Source organism: Suncus etruscus, chromosome 5 (genome assembly GCF_024139225.1).
Source record: "Suncus etruscus isolate mSunEtr1 chromosome 5, mSunEtr1.pri.cur, whole genome shotgun sequence".
Taxonomy (NCBI): Eukaryota; Metazoa; Chordata; class Mammalia; order Eulipotyphla; family Soricidae; genus Suncus; species Suncus etruscus.
Window position 1 is genome coordinate 125,242,110 of NC_064852.1, and position 17,533 is coordinate 125,259,642.

Below are 17,533 nucleotides of genomic sequence, written 5' to 3' on the forward strand. Positions count from 1 at the left end.
GATTATTCCTCTAGGAATTAGTAGGATATGAGGGGTTTCTGGTATTGAAATTAGTTCGAACACCTGTAATGCAAGTGCTATACCTGATTTACTATCTCACTAGTCCCTTTTGTATTATTTTTTTAATATCTTTTCTCTGGCACATCAGTTAAGAAAGACTAGATATTCTTTCTAAAGAATGAAGTGTATTGTATCTAACTGGATAGGAACTTATAATAATTAGCATAATTTCATTTTAACTAATAAATAGATTGTCAATTTAGTGAATACATTCTATGAAAATTAGGGTGGATTACATAACTACTTGGAATAATAGAAGGAAAATTCTAAATAAGTTATACATGGGAAATGAAGACAAGAGAACCTTAGTAGATAATTACATGTCCTTTCCCTTGTCCTATATATCAAGGTACTCCAAAATAAATATTCACATAGAAATTTAAGTCTATATCTAGAAAGATGCTTGAAACAAAGGTTATTCAAGTAAATACACCTAAATCAAAGTTCTTCGTCTATTATGGCAGAATGATATGATATAGCATAACCTGCTATGACACACTTTTATATTTGTGTGGCCTTATCAAACAACTAAAAACTAGTTTATTACTTATTTATAATTACAAAAATAAGTTGAATTGTATTCCTCTAGTCCTGTTTTATTTTTATGCTCTCAAGTCAAAATTTTTAATCTTATTTTATTATCAATCTAACAACTTTGTTATTATATTCTCATTATAAATGATTTGGGGATCATTTATTGCTTAGTCACAATTAATTTAATTAGATTACCTCATTACATAAATACCCAAAGGATTTGAATAGTTCTAAGAAAAAATTAAGTGTGTATTTTTATACACAATATTTATATAGCGAAAAGCTTTAGATACTAGAGGATAATTATGTTGGTTCAATATCAAAAATGTTTCCTAATAAATAAATTATTTTTAATTAATTCAACTAAAATAGTTCATATATTTGTGTTATTATAACTAAAGATTATTCCTCTTTTCCAGCATGGCAACCAAGGTTAATAAACAGTAAAAATGAACTGTGTTTTTTTGTATTTTGCTTGTTTGTTTTGGGCCACACCCAATAGCCCTCAGGGATTACTTTGGCTCTGAGCTGAGAAATTACTCCAAGCAGGCTCCAGAGTCTATATGGGTTGCTGGGGGTCAAACCTGGGTCAGCCATACCTCCTATGCTATTGCTTTCACCCCAAAGAAAAGCTGGTTTTTTTCTATAATTATCTTTATTTAAACACCGTGATTACATGATTACAAATATAATTATAGTTGTATGATTACAGTCATGTAAAGAACATCCTCCTTCACCAGTTCAACATTCCCATCACCAATTTCCCAGATCTACCTCCTCCCCACCTTCCCACACCTATACTCGAGACAGGCTTTCTACTTCCCTCATTCATTCACATTGTTATGATAGTTTTCAGTGTAGTCATCTCTCCAACTGCACTCATCACTATATGTGATGAGCTTCATGTCATGAGCTGCACATACCAGCCCTCATCTCTCTTGTCTCTGAGATACTGTTAAAAATGTCTTTCATTTTTCTTAAAACCCATAGATTAGTGAAACCATTCTGCATCTTTCTCTCTCCCTCTGACTTACTTCACTCAGCATAATAGATTCCATGTGCATCCATGTATAGGAAAATTTCATGACTTCATCTCTCATAACGGCTGCATAGTATTCCATTGTGTATATGTACCACAGTTTCTTTAGCCACTCATCTGTTGAAGGGCATCTTGGTTGTTTCCAGAGTCTGGCTATTGTAAATAGTGATGCAATGAATATAGGTGTAAGGAAGGGATTTTTGTATTGCATTTTTGTGTTCCTCGGGTATATTCCTAGGAGTGGTATAGCTGGATCATATGCAAGCTCAATTTCCAGTTTGTGAAGGAATCTCCATATCGCTTTCCATAAAGGTTGTACTAGACGGCATTTCCATCAACAGTGAAAAAGAATTCCTTTCTCTCCACATCCCTGCCAGCACTGCTTGTTTTCCATTTTTGTGATGTGTGCCAATCTCAGTGGCGTGAGGTGGTACCTCATAGTAGTTTTGATTTGCATCTCCCTGATGATTAGTGATGTTGAGCAGCCTTTTTTGTGCCTTTTGGCCATTTGCCTTTCTTCTTTTTCAAAGTGTCTGTTCATTTCTTCTCCCCATTTTTTGATGTTTTTTTCTTGTATAGTTCTCTCAGTACCTTGTGAATTTTGGATATTAGTCCTTTATCTGATGAGTATTGGGTGAATAATTTCTCCCACTCAGTGGGTGGCCTTTGTATTCTGGGCACTATCTCCTTTGAGGTGCAGAGGCTTGAGTACTCAGAGAAGGTTTCTCAGACATATAACCACCTAGTTTTTGATAAAGGAGCAAGAAATCCTAAATGGAGCAAGGAAAGCCTATTCAACAAGTGGTGTTGGCACAACTGGTTAGCCACTTGCAAAAAAGCGAACTAAGACCCCCCAGCTAAACCATGTACAAAGGTAAAAGACCTTGATATCAGATCTGAAACTATAAGGTATATAAAACAACATGTAGGTGAAACACTCCAGGACATTGAGACTAAAGGCATCTTTAAGGAGGAGACAGCACTTTCCAAACAAGTGGAAGCAGATATAAACAGATGGGACTATATTAAGCTGAGAAGCTTCTGCATCTCAAAGAAGAGCTGTTTTTAATCTTATTATCCAACTGCCATCAAACCTAAATACCTATCAGTGTTTAGGGCTTACAACTGTGTCTATGATCAAGGAACAGTCCTGACATTGCTGAAGGGTCCATACATTGTGCAGGTAATCAAATCCATGCAAAGTAAGGTCTCGACTGCTAATCTATTTCTGGATATGTCACCTAATTAAAGTTTTATATTCCACTCTATAGTTTTGCTGACATTTTGCATAAAATATAAAATTACCATCAAAACATTGGTGAAACTTCAAAAAGGCTTAGCATATGCTAAAATGTATTACAATGTGGAATAGAAGTTAATTAAAAATTAGTTTAGAGGGGCCAGAGAAATAGCACAGCTGTAGGGCATTTGTCTTGTACACATCCAATACAGGACCGACAGAATTCGATAGAACCGATAGAATCATGGCATTCCATATGGTCCCCTGAGCCTCTTCGTATGTATGTGTCAGTAATGGAGAAACCTAGAAGAATTCTAGACCTAACTATCCATGCATTAATCATCTAAATTTTGATATATTTGCATGTGAATTAATGATAATATCTTACTATTGTATATCTTATAATATCTTATACGATATTGACTGATACATTTAACACACCAAGTACTTTTTTATTTTTTATTTAAAGAAATGCATCACATAGTTGACAGAACTGATCATAATACATTTGTTTCAAGATGACAAAAGCAAAGTTATTTATAAAATAGAAAGAAAATAGAAAGAAAAAATAAAAAAAAAACGAAAGAGAAGAAAAAGAAAGAAGAAAAATTATTGTTGTTACTGTCAGGTTTCTGTAGTTAGAGATCCTGTTTTCTATGCACAATCTATGTCGAAGTCAGAGTGATGATACCACATACTTTTAATAAAAGACTGCTTAAACAAATTGCCAACATGAAGAAACTACAGTACTTGCATGTCACAATCCTATCATTACAGAAAGATTACAGAAAGTACTTAGATTTTTTTCTTGTGACCATCCTACAATTAAAGAAAAGATTACAGAAAGTACTTAAAATTTTGACACTGTTAAATGAATATATAAATAGACACAGTTAAATACAAATAATCAGGTATATTTTAATAATGGAATACTTAATTGTGGATAGATCCCCCCAAATCTGAAGTTACAAATTGCCTCTGGGGAAAACTATGTGAATTCTTAAGAGCGAATAAAAAACTTTTCTTCATATATAATTTTGCACACTTTTATTGATTTATTTTTAGCGGTTTATATATTAATTGATTGTTTTTTATAATAATTTTTATTTTGACCAAAGTGGATTACAAATCATTCACAGTAGAATTTCAGGAACATAGTGACATTGAATCAGAGGCATTCTCACCACCATTGTTGTCCTCCCTCCACTCCTGTTCTCAGCATGCATCTCATATCGTCCCTTCTTTACTCCCTGGGCTACTAGTATAAGTAGTCTCTTCTGTGTCTAGCTTGTAGATTGGGTATCGAGTCTGTTGTAGTTATCTTTGGATTTGGTGTTTAAGTCTGATCATTTTTTATTTCTACTCAATGTTCATACGACTGTTTGGTCTTGGTGTCCTCCATTATTTCCCCCTTAATTTGTGAGGCAGAACAAGATGATTCAAGGCATGTGGTTCTGTTTAGATTTGATTGGTTTTTGAGCCACACCTGGCAATGTTCAGGGGCCACTCTGGCTTTGTGCTCTGAAATCCATCCTGGCAAGCTCGAGAACCATAGGTGATGCCAAGAGTTCTTGAACCGGGTCCTTCCTGTGTTGGCCTTAAGCAAGGCAAATGCCCTACTGCTGTGCTATTTTTTAACCTCTTTTTGTATAGTTTTAAAAGTTTAAAATACTGTAATGCATTGCCGATACAAAGGCCAAGATAAGATATTGAAAACTGAGTAAACCATACCCTTCAAAATTCTTTCTAAAATTTTGAAAGTACAGCTAGAAATATTTAATATTTAAGTTAGAAAAGTCTATAGTTATATCATTTTAAATATAACTAATATTATTTTTAAATATTTAATACATATATTATTATCAATTATAAAAATATTTCTTCCCAGTTAGTTTTTGTTTTGTTTTAGAATTAAGGCATTAAAACTGAGCATTATTAAAAACTGTTTCAATTGAACATTTCTATTTTTATCATGTTCACTGCTTATTAAACGATTAAAATATTAGTACTGTATTTAATGTGCTTACACAAATGCAAAATATACATGATTTGTATACCATTTGTTACCATGATTTGTTCCATTCTTTGTTATATAATATTAAGCATTAGCACAATATTTGTCTTTATTTAATATTTTTCTAATAGTTTAGTTAACTAGCAGAGACCAATGTTAAGCAATACTAGTTTATTTACCAGTGAGTAGTCAATGCTCTGTTAAATAAGTAATTTATTAAAAGTTTTTTACATGTGAAAAAAAGTTTTATACATGTGTAACTAATTAGTTACAAGAGGTTTTGAAGCAAATGTGTGAAATGCTGATTAACACTCTCATATTAAAAATATTTTAAAAATATGACATTTATTTTACAAATGACTAAAATAATTACTCTAAATGAATACCCAGGGATAATTGTTTAAGAATGCTATAAAATAGATACGGTCAGATAGTACAATGGATAAGGAAGGTATACTTGTCTTACACATACCCTACCTGGGTATGATCTCTGGAAACCCATCTGGTCCTCTGATTACTGACACAGTGATCTCTGAATGCACATCAAGTGTGGCCCCTAAAATCAAAACAAACAAAAATAAAATATGGAATGAATCTAAGCAAGGTACGTATTTTTACAAAATCTAATAATACCTTGTACTTTAAAATTCACAAATCAATCATCTGAGCTGATGTGAATATTTTTATAGTTATTGTATACAAACTTTTAATAATGCCAATATTTTTTATAAAAGGAAACATTGCCAAATATGACAGAGGTTAAAAATAAAATTTTACACTAACATTGAACAGAACATATAATACAGCAGGATATGGAGTTAAAGAAGACTTTTTTTCCTCACTGAAAATCAGATTTTATATTGCCCAAAGGGTAATGCTAGAAATGCTATGTAAAGTTAAAAATCATGCCTATGTTTTACTGGCACTTATGTTCAAGTATAGATGTCTTATCACATTTTAAAACCGGCAAAATTCCATTATGACAGATGGACAAAAGCAGTAAGTGCCAACTTCAGTGTGCCAGAATCATGTACAAAAGACTGTGTAAAAGGCCAAAAGAATAAAAATGTTCTTAAAATTGTCTAATCTGCTATTTAAAATAACATATTACTTCTTCAGTTAAGGTCTGTGGCATTCATTAATTGCATCTGTAACATTGCTGCAATTATAGATCACAATAAAAAAGGTGTTGATTTTATAAAACTAGAGATGGTAAGATTCCTCCAAAAATAGACTGTCACAAAAGACACTTAAAAGAAACTGAAAGGAATACTGAGAAAAGTAGAAACACATTCAAGGTATTGTGAGAGACTGGGTCCTTGAGAGGCTTTTCTGTTCTTGAGATTCAGAATCTAGTTTTATTCTGTGCAGTTTTCTAAATCTGAGTAGGGAAAAATGATAGCTAATCAATTCCTTAAAATCATGTTGGGTTCTAACGGTGCAAATGGTGATTTCAATTTGATTCAAGAGTTAATTCAAAAGATAAGTAATTGCTTTTTCTATTAGAAATGTATATATCTCAGAGGAATACCTGAAGTGGGGAAATTAATTCATAAAATATCACATTATATTGGGTTAACAGAAAGTCATAGGATTTTTAACTCAAATGTGTATACTATTGAATTAAGTATTTAGAATTAAGAATATAGTCCTTTGTGGCCAGAGTGGTGGCAAAAAAAGGTAAGACATCTGCCTTGCATGCTATAGCGTAGGAAGAACTACAGTTCAATCCCCAGCATCCCATATGGTTCCCCCAAGCCAGGGATGATTTCTGAATCCATAGCCAGGAGTAACCCCTGAGTGTCACCGGGTTTGGCCGAAAAATAAAACAAAACAAAAAAAGAATATAGTCCTTTAATATCTCAGGCATGTTAAATTTCCCCATCCTTCCCATTACCCATAGCTACAATGAGTATATTGAATAATTCTTGATTTTAAAAAATAATTAATATTTATTGTCTTATATTTCTGCAAGTTTGAACTCTCACACATTCACCAACTAGCTATGCTCAAGGTATGGTGATCCATTTTATTTCTTGGAGTTTTTAAAGAATCTCATCCCTGTATTTATTTTAGTATTAGGAATCTTTTGATATCATGGTAGTTGGCTTTGGCTTTCTGCTCTATATTAAAGCTAACAACACACTGCCACTTTATAGTTACTCTCTCTTCTCTCTCACTCTATGTCTCTCTCTCTCTTCTTTTTCTTTTTTTGTTTGTTTGGGATTTTTGGGGGGGTCACACCCGTCAGTGCTCAGGGGTTACTCCTGACTTTACGCTCAGAAATCGCCCCTGGCAGGCTCGGGGAACCATATGGGATGCGAGGATTCAACTACCATCCTTCTGCAAGCAAGACAAAAAAAGCCCTATTTCCATGCTATCTCTTCAACCCCTCTCTTTTTTTTTTTTGCCTTTCTCCCTCCTCCTTTTGTAATCAGTATCATTTTATAATATAGGAAGCACTTGCATCACTCAGGATATTAAGTATTAGGATATTAGCAATGCTAATCCAAGGTTAAACTTTCCAATCTCTTTGTATTTAGTACAGTCACAGGTTCCAGGCACTAGAATGTGAACATTTTAGGTTATTGGTAGTGCATCATTGAAATTGCAACACACTACTAAGTGTGTAACTATCACATATTGTGGTAGCCTCCAAACTTTATAGTTTTTATCTACATTCTGGAGAGAATTGTTCATGATTTCAGCATGAAACCCTTCCCATGATAAGACAAATTCCCATGTATAGTTGCCCTCTTATTTCAACTACATTTAGTCATCACTTAGGCAATTTCTGACCATTGATCCAGTTCTAGACCTTTATTTATTTATTTATTTATTTATTTATTTATTTATTTATTTATCTTACTGCTGGGCTCTTAGCAATAAGATCAAACCTTTGGGCTATTTAACAAACAAAGGTAACTCCAGTTGCCTCTTAACTCTTATGATTCTCTTTCTTGTAGACAAATTAAGGACTTGCAAGCTATCACTTTTTAATACGTTTCCATCATCATAAAAGAAAATAAAGGATGTTTGTATTTCCAGGGTATTTTTTGTTTGCTTGTTTTGTTTATTTATATTTTTGTAGTGTGGGCCATTGAAGCCAGAGTCTCACACATGTATGTGCCTTACCACTGAGTCATAGCTTTGTCCCTGGCTTGTTGTAATTTACTTAACTCCTGAGACATCAAATGGCAGTACTAATAACCTTCAGCATTTTCTCTAAGAGTAGATATTTTAACTTTTGTGTTCTTGGCTATTTCAAATGCTAATCATTTCCTGTATTGTCAATATATTTGTTACTGTTTAGCAGCTCTGTTACTCTGCTGTCTCAGTATACTTAGAGTTGGAAGAGGAAACCAAATTCATCCTTCAATGGTTTGTGTAAAATCCATTCAGATAAATGTTCAATTTCCTCTTTAATAAGTGTGACTTTTTATTTAACTACAGAGCATCATTTTGCTAAGGGTCCTGTCACTATAACAGCAATTCCCTTTTCCACACATATACAAGATCATGATCACTTGTTTCTTGTTAACTCTCCCTGACAGTGCATTTAATCTTCTTATTTCTGTATAATGCTCATGTATAATACTGCATGTACTGTCTGAGTTAATACATGCTTATTAGACCATGCTTCTCACTTAGTTATGATTCTTCCAAGTGAACTTTTCAATATCCATATGACTATTAACAGTCCTTATATTCAAGGCAATCCAGATATTCATACCAAGTCTTTCAATTTCATCATTCTTCATCATATTACCTGATTATAGAGAAACTTGCACATGTTAAGGACCTTTTTATAGTAGCACCCCACTTTCAAGTATCTTTATCAGTTTTCCACTTTTGTGATCATTATAGTCAATTATCACAAATTTACTGACAAGAAATGAAAGAAATTACTGCCTTATTGTTCTGTAGGTCAGAAATTTGACTTGGTTTTCCCTAGATTAAATCATTGATTCTAGCAGTACTGTGTTTCCTTGCAAAGGTAATAGTGAAGAAGAGGATATCTCTCTTTCCTTTCCTTGTCTGGCTTCAACAGGCTTCAACACTCAATATGCATTAATAAAAAAACATCTATCTTCAAAGAAAGTATTTGATTTCTTGACCAACTCTCTTGTATTCAGACCTCCCTCTGCTGCTTTTCTTTTATTACCAAAATATAATTTTTAAGGCAAATGCCTTACCTCCATGCCATTTCTCTGGCTCCACCAAAATATAATTTTATTAATTTTATTAATTCTTTAAATATATATTATATATAAGTATATAAATATATATTAAATATAATATAATTTTATTAATACTTTAATTTGAATTGTCATAACTCACAATATATTAAAACTCATTTTGTTTGTTTTGTTTTGTTTGGGCCACAGCCAGCTGTACTCCTGGGTTATTTCTGGTTCAATACTCAGAAATCGCTCCTGGCAGGCTTGCTGTTACTGGGAATCAAACGGGGCCATCCTACATGAGCAGTGTGCAAGGCAAACATCCTACTGATGTGCTATCGCTCTGGCCTTGGAAATCACTGTTTTATAGTTATAGTTTTGCTATAGCAATTCCTCTGATATATGAATGAAGGAATTTTGCATAAAGAAATTATGGTATATATACCTACATATGCTTTTAATGAACTTAGTTATTACATTTAGTCTATCAAGCTAATTCAGGATAATCATTCTTCTTTAAAGTAAATTAATTAGCAATGAATTTCCTTTTGTCATAAAACATTAATTTAGGTGCCACACTAGTATTAAAAATGACATTTGGGTAATGAAAAAGATTTACATACTGCTTACTCAAGTTTGATTTCTGACATTACATGGTTCTCACAATCAACAAGTGAAGTCCATATGACCCAAAACTTTATCAGAGTGCCCATATAATGCCTGGGACTACAGACCATAGCAATATGAAAATTTCAAGTCCTCATTTAGCGTGGAAATTGAGCTCCCATTCAACTCAGCTATTCCATTTCTAAGATATACCCTAAGAACACAAGAATACAATACAAAAACCCCTTCCTCACACCTCTATTTATTGCAGCACTATTCACAATAGCCAGGCTCTGGAAACAACCAAGATGCCCTTCAACAGATGAATGGCTAAAGAAACTGGTACATATACACAATGGAATATTATGCAGCCATCAGGAGAGATGAAGTCATGAAATTTTCCTATACATGGATGCACATGGAATCTATCATGCTGAGTGAAATAAGTCAGAGGGAGAGAGAGAGATGCAGAATAGTCTCACTCAACTATGGGTTTTCAGAAAAATAAAACTCATTTTTGCAACAATCGTCAGAGACAATGAGAGGAGGGCTGGAACTTCCAGCTCACTTCATGAAGCTCACCATCAAAAAGTGGTGGGTGCAGTTATAGAAATAACTACACTGATAAATACCATAACCATGTGAATGAATGAGGGAACTGGAAAGCCTGTCTAGAGTACAGGTGGGGGTGGGGTGGGATGGAGGGAGATTTGGGACATTGGTGGTGGGAATGTTGCACTGGTGAAGGGGGTGTTCTTTACATGACTGAAATCTAATCACAATCGTATTTGTAATCAAGATGCTTAAATAAAGATATTATAAATAAAAAAAGAATTTGGATGTCCACTGATGATGACTCCCAACAGAATCTACCTGAGTAGATGCTTAGGATGCCATCATCCCTCCCCAAAGAAAATATTTCGAACACCAAGGAGTGCCAGTTCTAATACGATATCCTGACACCGAGGAAAAGGGGAACAACTTGATTGAAGAGCAGGTTATCCTGCCCTACCAGTCACCGATAAGACAAAATCAGAAGATGTGTCACCCGCTGGTAGGTCCAGAAGCCAAAAACGCGATTTACAGAGGACTGGCTGCTAGAACCATGACCAGACTGTATATATCTTGGGTCCAAAAAAAAAAGCCCTAGCCTAGGGTTTGAGCTACGACCTGCACAACAACCATGATCCCCAGTTCCAAAGGTCTGGCAGAGACAACTGTAACGGAATGGGGCTTCTGGGAACGCAAGGAAAGGCTCTATCCTAGGTGCCATCCCAGGGCTAGTGCCAAGACCAAGACCACCAACCACAGAAGATGAACTGAAGTGACACGGAGGGAACAGAACTTCTACAACCACAAAGACTGACTTCATCATAAGTCCCACGCCTGTAACTGTGCAGATACTGAGATCTCTAGATAAAGAGGTCTCACTATAACACCCAGGATGGAGCAGAAGCCTCCCAAACTCCACAAATGCACCACCGGGAGAATAAAGGATCATGAACAGAGTCTATAGTTGATCCCATGACAATATACTCCAAGGGCGGAGAAATCCCAGATCTCTTAGGCCATGTGAATCCCTTTATGAATGACCCCAATATTTACTGTGCCTGGGCAGGAGGGAAAAAAAAAACCACATTGTTTATTTTTCATATATTACGTTTTATATTCATGTACTACTATTATTATTTTTACTTACCTATCTATCTATTTTTGGTGGATTTCTTTGTTTTTTGTAGTTATTGAAGTTATTGCCCCCCACTTATCTTTTTTTCTCCTTTTTTTTTTCCTCTTTTTTTTTCTTCTTTTCAGATTTCTGGGTGGCACCCGGCAGTGCTCAGGGATTATGCCTGGATCCGGGCTCAGAGATTGCCCCTGGCGGGCATGAGGGACCATGTGGGGCGCAGAGATTCGAGCCGATGACCTCCTACATGAAAGGCAGACGCCTTGCCTCCATGTGATCTCTCAGGCCCCTTCTTTTCCCTCTTCATGGGCTCGGCCATGATGCCTTTCTCAAGACCACGACATTTTTTGTTTGTTTGGTTGTTTTGTTCTGTTTTTGGGGTGCTTAGCGTTATTGTTGGAACTCTTAATAGATATTTGACACTTCATCTCGTAGGGGTGGACTGTTTCACCTTCTTTTTCTCCTTCGTCTCTCAAACCGATGGCGAGAGCCTCTAAAAGAATTCTGCTTATTCTTGGTGTATTAGACTTTTACCCCAGTTTATTATTTTTCTCCTCTTCAAACAAAACCACATAACTTGAACTAGCTAGTCCTGCCCCCCAAGTAGAGGGGAAAATAAAGGAGGCATCAGGACCAAACAGGTGTAAGACTACGAAGTAATAGGATAGGTACAGAGGGGACCACATATTCTAGCAGCCCTGGGGGTGAGGGAAGAGGATATAGAAGGTAGGACAATAACGGAGGAGTAGGGAAGACAAACCGGTGATGGGAATCCCCCCTGATTTTATGTAAATATGTACCTAAAATATTATTGTCAACAATATGTAAGCCACTATGATCAAAATAAAATTTATGTTAAAAAAAGAAAATATTTCGATAAACAAATATTGATTAAAAGTATAATAAATTGAATTTATGGAGCCAGAGAGATGAAACACTGGATAAATCACTTCAATAGCAAATGGCTTGTTTCCCAGTACAACTTCTAGTTTTCTTTAGGACACCAGATAGTCTCTGAGAACACATTCAGGAGTAATACTTGATTGCCATGAATTATCTCTCCTCAAAACAAAAAGACAAACAAGTCCATTTGTCAAAATTCATAGCATTTATGGGGGGTGGGGAAATTGAGTAATATGTAGGATAATTTTCAAATGTCATAAATAGATATTTCATTCTATAATTCTAGAACGGAACAAATAATTAAGTTTAGTATGAAAAATGCCAATAAATTGGCACTAAAAATCACCTCTTTGGTTATGTATAACATAGGGAACCTTTGATAAAATTCTGAAATATAATATCTCATAAAAATTATAATAATTACAAGAAAATACATAGTTATTTGTAGATTTAATCTCACTTCTGTTTGTTTGTTTGTTTTGGTTTCTAACCACAACTTGTGGTGTTCAGAACTTATTCCTGGCTCTGTGCTCAAGGAACTCTTCTTCTGATACTCAAGGGACAATATGGTATGCCTGGGATCCAATCCAGGTCCACAGCACATAATCCCTTATTGGCTTATTGGCTGTAATAAAGTTTATTTTTTAAAAAATAGATAATGTTCTGGATTTACTTCCAGATCTGCCCCAGGAATTCCTCCTGGTGCTACTCTGAGAACCCTATAAGATACCAGGGATATGTCTAGGTACATTTACTGTACTAACATTTAGCCCCTGAATCAGTCTTTATACTTCTGCTTCATTGTTTTTGACAGTACATGTTATATAAAACTTTGATTTATTTATAAATATGTTTATTTTAAAATGCAGTGAATCTTTGAAAATATTAGGCATGGGGCCGGCGAGGTGGCACTAGAGGTAAGGTGTCTGCCTTGCAAGCGCTAGCCAAGGAAGGACCACTGTTCGATCCCCCGGTGTCCCATATGGTCCCCCCAAGCCAGGGGCAATTCCTGAGCGCTAAACCAGGAGTAACCCCTGAGCATCAAATGGGTGTGGCCTGAAAAACAAAAAAATATTTAAGAAAATATTAGGCAACAATGATGGAAATGTGTCAATAAATTAAAAGTGCTAAATTTGTATTACACTATTGTTCTATCTGTAATCAACAACTCAAAAGTTCAATAGCATACAGTTTTTCAAATCACTTGTATCTTTCAATCTCTCAAAGAAATCTGATATGATTTTAGTCTAATTTTTGCAAACAAGCTATTTAATATCTTGATTAAGCTTTTGGAGTATAGTAAGTCATTTTAACTCTTTATTGTTTTTATTTTGCTTTTGTTTTGTTTTATCTTCAACTTCACTTAACAATATATTTATTTAATTATGGTGTCATATTTAATCTTAGCGCTTCCAACTTCAGTAACTTACTTTGATATTTATTGTTTAATGTTTTCTGGCATTAATTAGTTAAAATTCTAAGTACTTGCTTATTTTATTTCAGTCCATTGACTTGTTTCAACAGGAGGTATACATATCTTACCAGTATTTATTTTAAATTATTAATGTTCACAATCAAATGTTAAGTTTTTCTTTAAAGTAGTTAATTAAAAATCAAAGTCAAAACTGTGGATAACATTAACTTGATGAGATAATTATATACTTAAATGGCTACCATGGGTTATAGCAACAAGAAAGATCATCATTAAGTTAGTAGAGTATGAAAAGAAACTTTCTATGTAGATTTCCTGCTCAATTTACTCTGTATTTCAATATGAGTACTGGCAGAGTGTAATATCCAGTTCTCATTCTCAATTAGTGTTTAAAATAATAGCTTGGGAAGATGAAATACAATGCCAATAAATAATAAACCTTCAAATTAAATTTGTATTTTTAGCAAATATAAAGGGATAAAATATTCCATTAAATATCTTTCAGCAAGAATGGTAAGAGTTCCATAGGTAAAATATTTCCCTTGTACACTTCTGAACTGAGTCAATCATCAGCACCCCATCTGGTCCCCTTAATACTGCCAGCAATGATTCTGAGTCATGAGGCAGGAGTAAGCTGGCTCAAAACTGAACAAATAGAATCATGTAACTTCTCAGTTCCAAATTTGACATGAAAATTTTAACATTAATACTATGATTTCTGTATTACTTATTTAAAATTGCTGTCATCCATGGACATTTGAGAACTTTAAAATTCATGAATATTAATGTGTTTTTTTCTAATCCTTTAATATTAGAGAAAAGATAAAATTTCATAGTGTAAAGTGATTTAACGATGTCCAAGATAAGAATGACAGTGACCAGAATGAATCTCAGGGTCAGTTCTAAAATATGCATGATTACAGGATCTCTGATATTTTCCTTAAAAAAGCATAATTGCATAGTCAAGTTTTAAAATAGGACATACATAAACCTATAGTAATTTTGGAATGAGTTCTGTAATTGTAGCTAAGGTAATTGATTTCTTCAAAACTTCCTTTCAAGCATCATAGAACAAAAACACAGTAAGACAGACTGAACTTTACTTGAACTCTTCAAAACAACATTTTTATATTTGTTAATGTGTTTCACTTACATTAAAGTTCCCTATGAGATCCCTCTTGTGACTAGTATAAAAATATGTAAAAATATTTTCTTCATTTACCTATGAAGGCATTGCATTAGGGAGACAATAAACTGTAATTCTCAGCTTTGTGTTTTAAATTCTTTCCTGGAAGAGTTTTTTATAATGGTTGATGATTAAAATGCAGACTTTATTTTATTTGTATAGAAAGAAAATATTTCCACCAATTATTTTCTTACTTATTTGCATATATATCAGAAGAATTGTAAACCAAATTAAAATTAAATACTGAAATGTCTTCTATGTGCTTGCAATCGGGAACTAAAGAAAGTGCGTTTTTAAACTCAGTAAGGAAATGCTATAAATTATGGAAACAAGACAAGTCATTTATGTTTTAGAATTTTTTTTCTTGGTTTTTGGTTTTGGGTCACACCTGGAGGTACTCAGGGGTTACTCCTAGCTCTGCACTCAGAAATCTCTCCTGGCAGACACAGGAGACCATATGAGATGCTGGGATTCGAATCACAGTCCTTCCTGGATCGACTGCATACAAGACAAATGCCCTACCTCTGTGCCATCTATCTGACTCCAGTAGTAAGTCTTAGAATAAAAGAGTTATTATTGGTTCAACTTCTTGAAAAATAAAAGTTGCATAACTGATTTGTTTAAATGTTCTGATACTCCTTTTAGTGACTAGAAAATATCTGTGCTAGCCTAAATGTTAATCTTTCTCAAAATAAATCTAGATATTGGTTATGATTTTAAGAACTAGAATGAAGATTATTGTGAGATAGTATAAGGGTAAGGTGCCTGCCTTGCAGTCAAACCAGGATCTATCCGTGGCACTGCTTATAGTCCCTTAAACATTACCAAGACTGAACCTGAGCACAATTCAAAGAATAAGTTCTGAGAGTAGTCATGTATGGTTTAACCCCTCAAAATGAATTAAAATAAAATAATATCATATTAAAAATATTTGATATCAATATTATATATTATTACTAGATATTAATATTAAAATATTATGACAATTATATATAAAAATATAATGCATAAAGAACAGTTTAAAAATCACATAATGAAAATGTCCCTAAAGAGTCATGGTCCAGCTTAATTACTAAGCTCCAAAAGAAAATGATGCCCATGAATTGTTCCTTGGTAGAGTGGTCTGGCTTGATATCTTTTCTGACTTGGGATAGACATATTCCTCTTCTTCCTGAAGACAAAACAAACAATAACCTCAGGGATCACCCTTCAGCAGAAACAGCATAGCTCTAAAAATTGAATTTATTAAATTCTCAGCCTAGCAAATTTGTTCCAAATATATATAGATCCTGGACTGGACCTCAAGATTTCATAGTAGTATCAATTTACTGGGATCACAGTAAATCATGAGAAAGCTGCAAATTAGAGACCACCAGGCTCAATGAGTCTAAGCAGTAACACAGAAGATCTAGCTAGCAGCAACCACAGCCTATACATACTTAGAAAATATTTGAGCAACAGCATCAATAGATATAATAATTAATACAAATAATTGATATACCTTTATTGATCTACATTTTGATAATTCAATTTGCCTTTGTATTGGAACTAACAATGTATTTGTGCCTATGGGGGCAGACTAGCTAGTAGTGGAAAAATGGGGACAGAGGTGGAAAAAGTCAACTGTTGTTGGGATTGGTATTTAATGACAGAAACAGCTATACTATGGACAACTTGGGTAATCAGGATGCTATCACAAAAATAATCTAACTTAAAATATAAAATTATATATATAATGAGAAATTTTCACAAGTTGAAGTAGCTTAAAGAAATTGAAAAAGGATGAAATGTAACAAAACAACATTCTCAAACTACTGATGGTCTTTCTGAGTACTTTACAATAGATTGATATACTATGCTTTATACATTATAGAGCATATAGAAAAGTGAAACAACTTAAAAATATTAACCAAACAATCTATAGAAGTGGTATATATATATATATATATATATAAAACCTAAAAAATTCTTTTTTATCAGTATGAAAGTCATACTTTATTCATCATTTAAACATTCTTTAAATAGTGATGTATTTTTCTTTATTTAAACATCTTGACTACAAATATGATTGTGATTAGGTTTCAGTCATGTAAAGAACACCTCCCTTCACCAGTGCAACATTCCCACCACCAATGTCCCAAATCTCCCTTCATCTCATCCCACCCCTACATGTACTCCAGACAGGCTTTCCAGTTCTCTCATTCATTCACATGATTATGGTAGTTCTCTGTGTAGTTATTTCTATAACTGCACCCACCACTTTTTGATGGTGAGCTTCATGAAGTGAGCTGGAAGTTCCAGCCCTCCTCTCATTGTCTCTGAGGATTGTTGCAAAAAGACTTTTATTTTTCTGAAAACCCATAGATGAGTGAGACTATTCTGCATCTCTCTCTCTCCCTCTGACTTATTTCACTCAGCATGATAGATTCCATGTACATCCATGTACAGGAAAATTTCATGAATTCATCTCTCTTGACGGCTGCATAATATTCCATTGTGTATATGTACCACAGTTTCTTTAGCCATTTATCTGTTGAAAGGCATCTTGGTTGTTTCCAGAGCCTGGCTATTGTGAATAGTGCTGCAATAAATATAGGTGTGAGGAAGGGGTTTTTGTATTGCGTTCTTGGGGATATCCCTAGGAGTGGATTAGC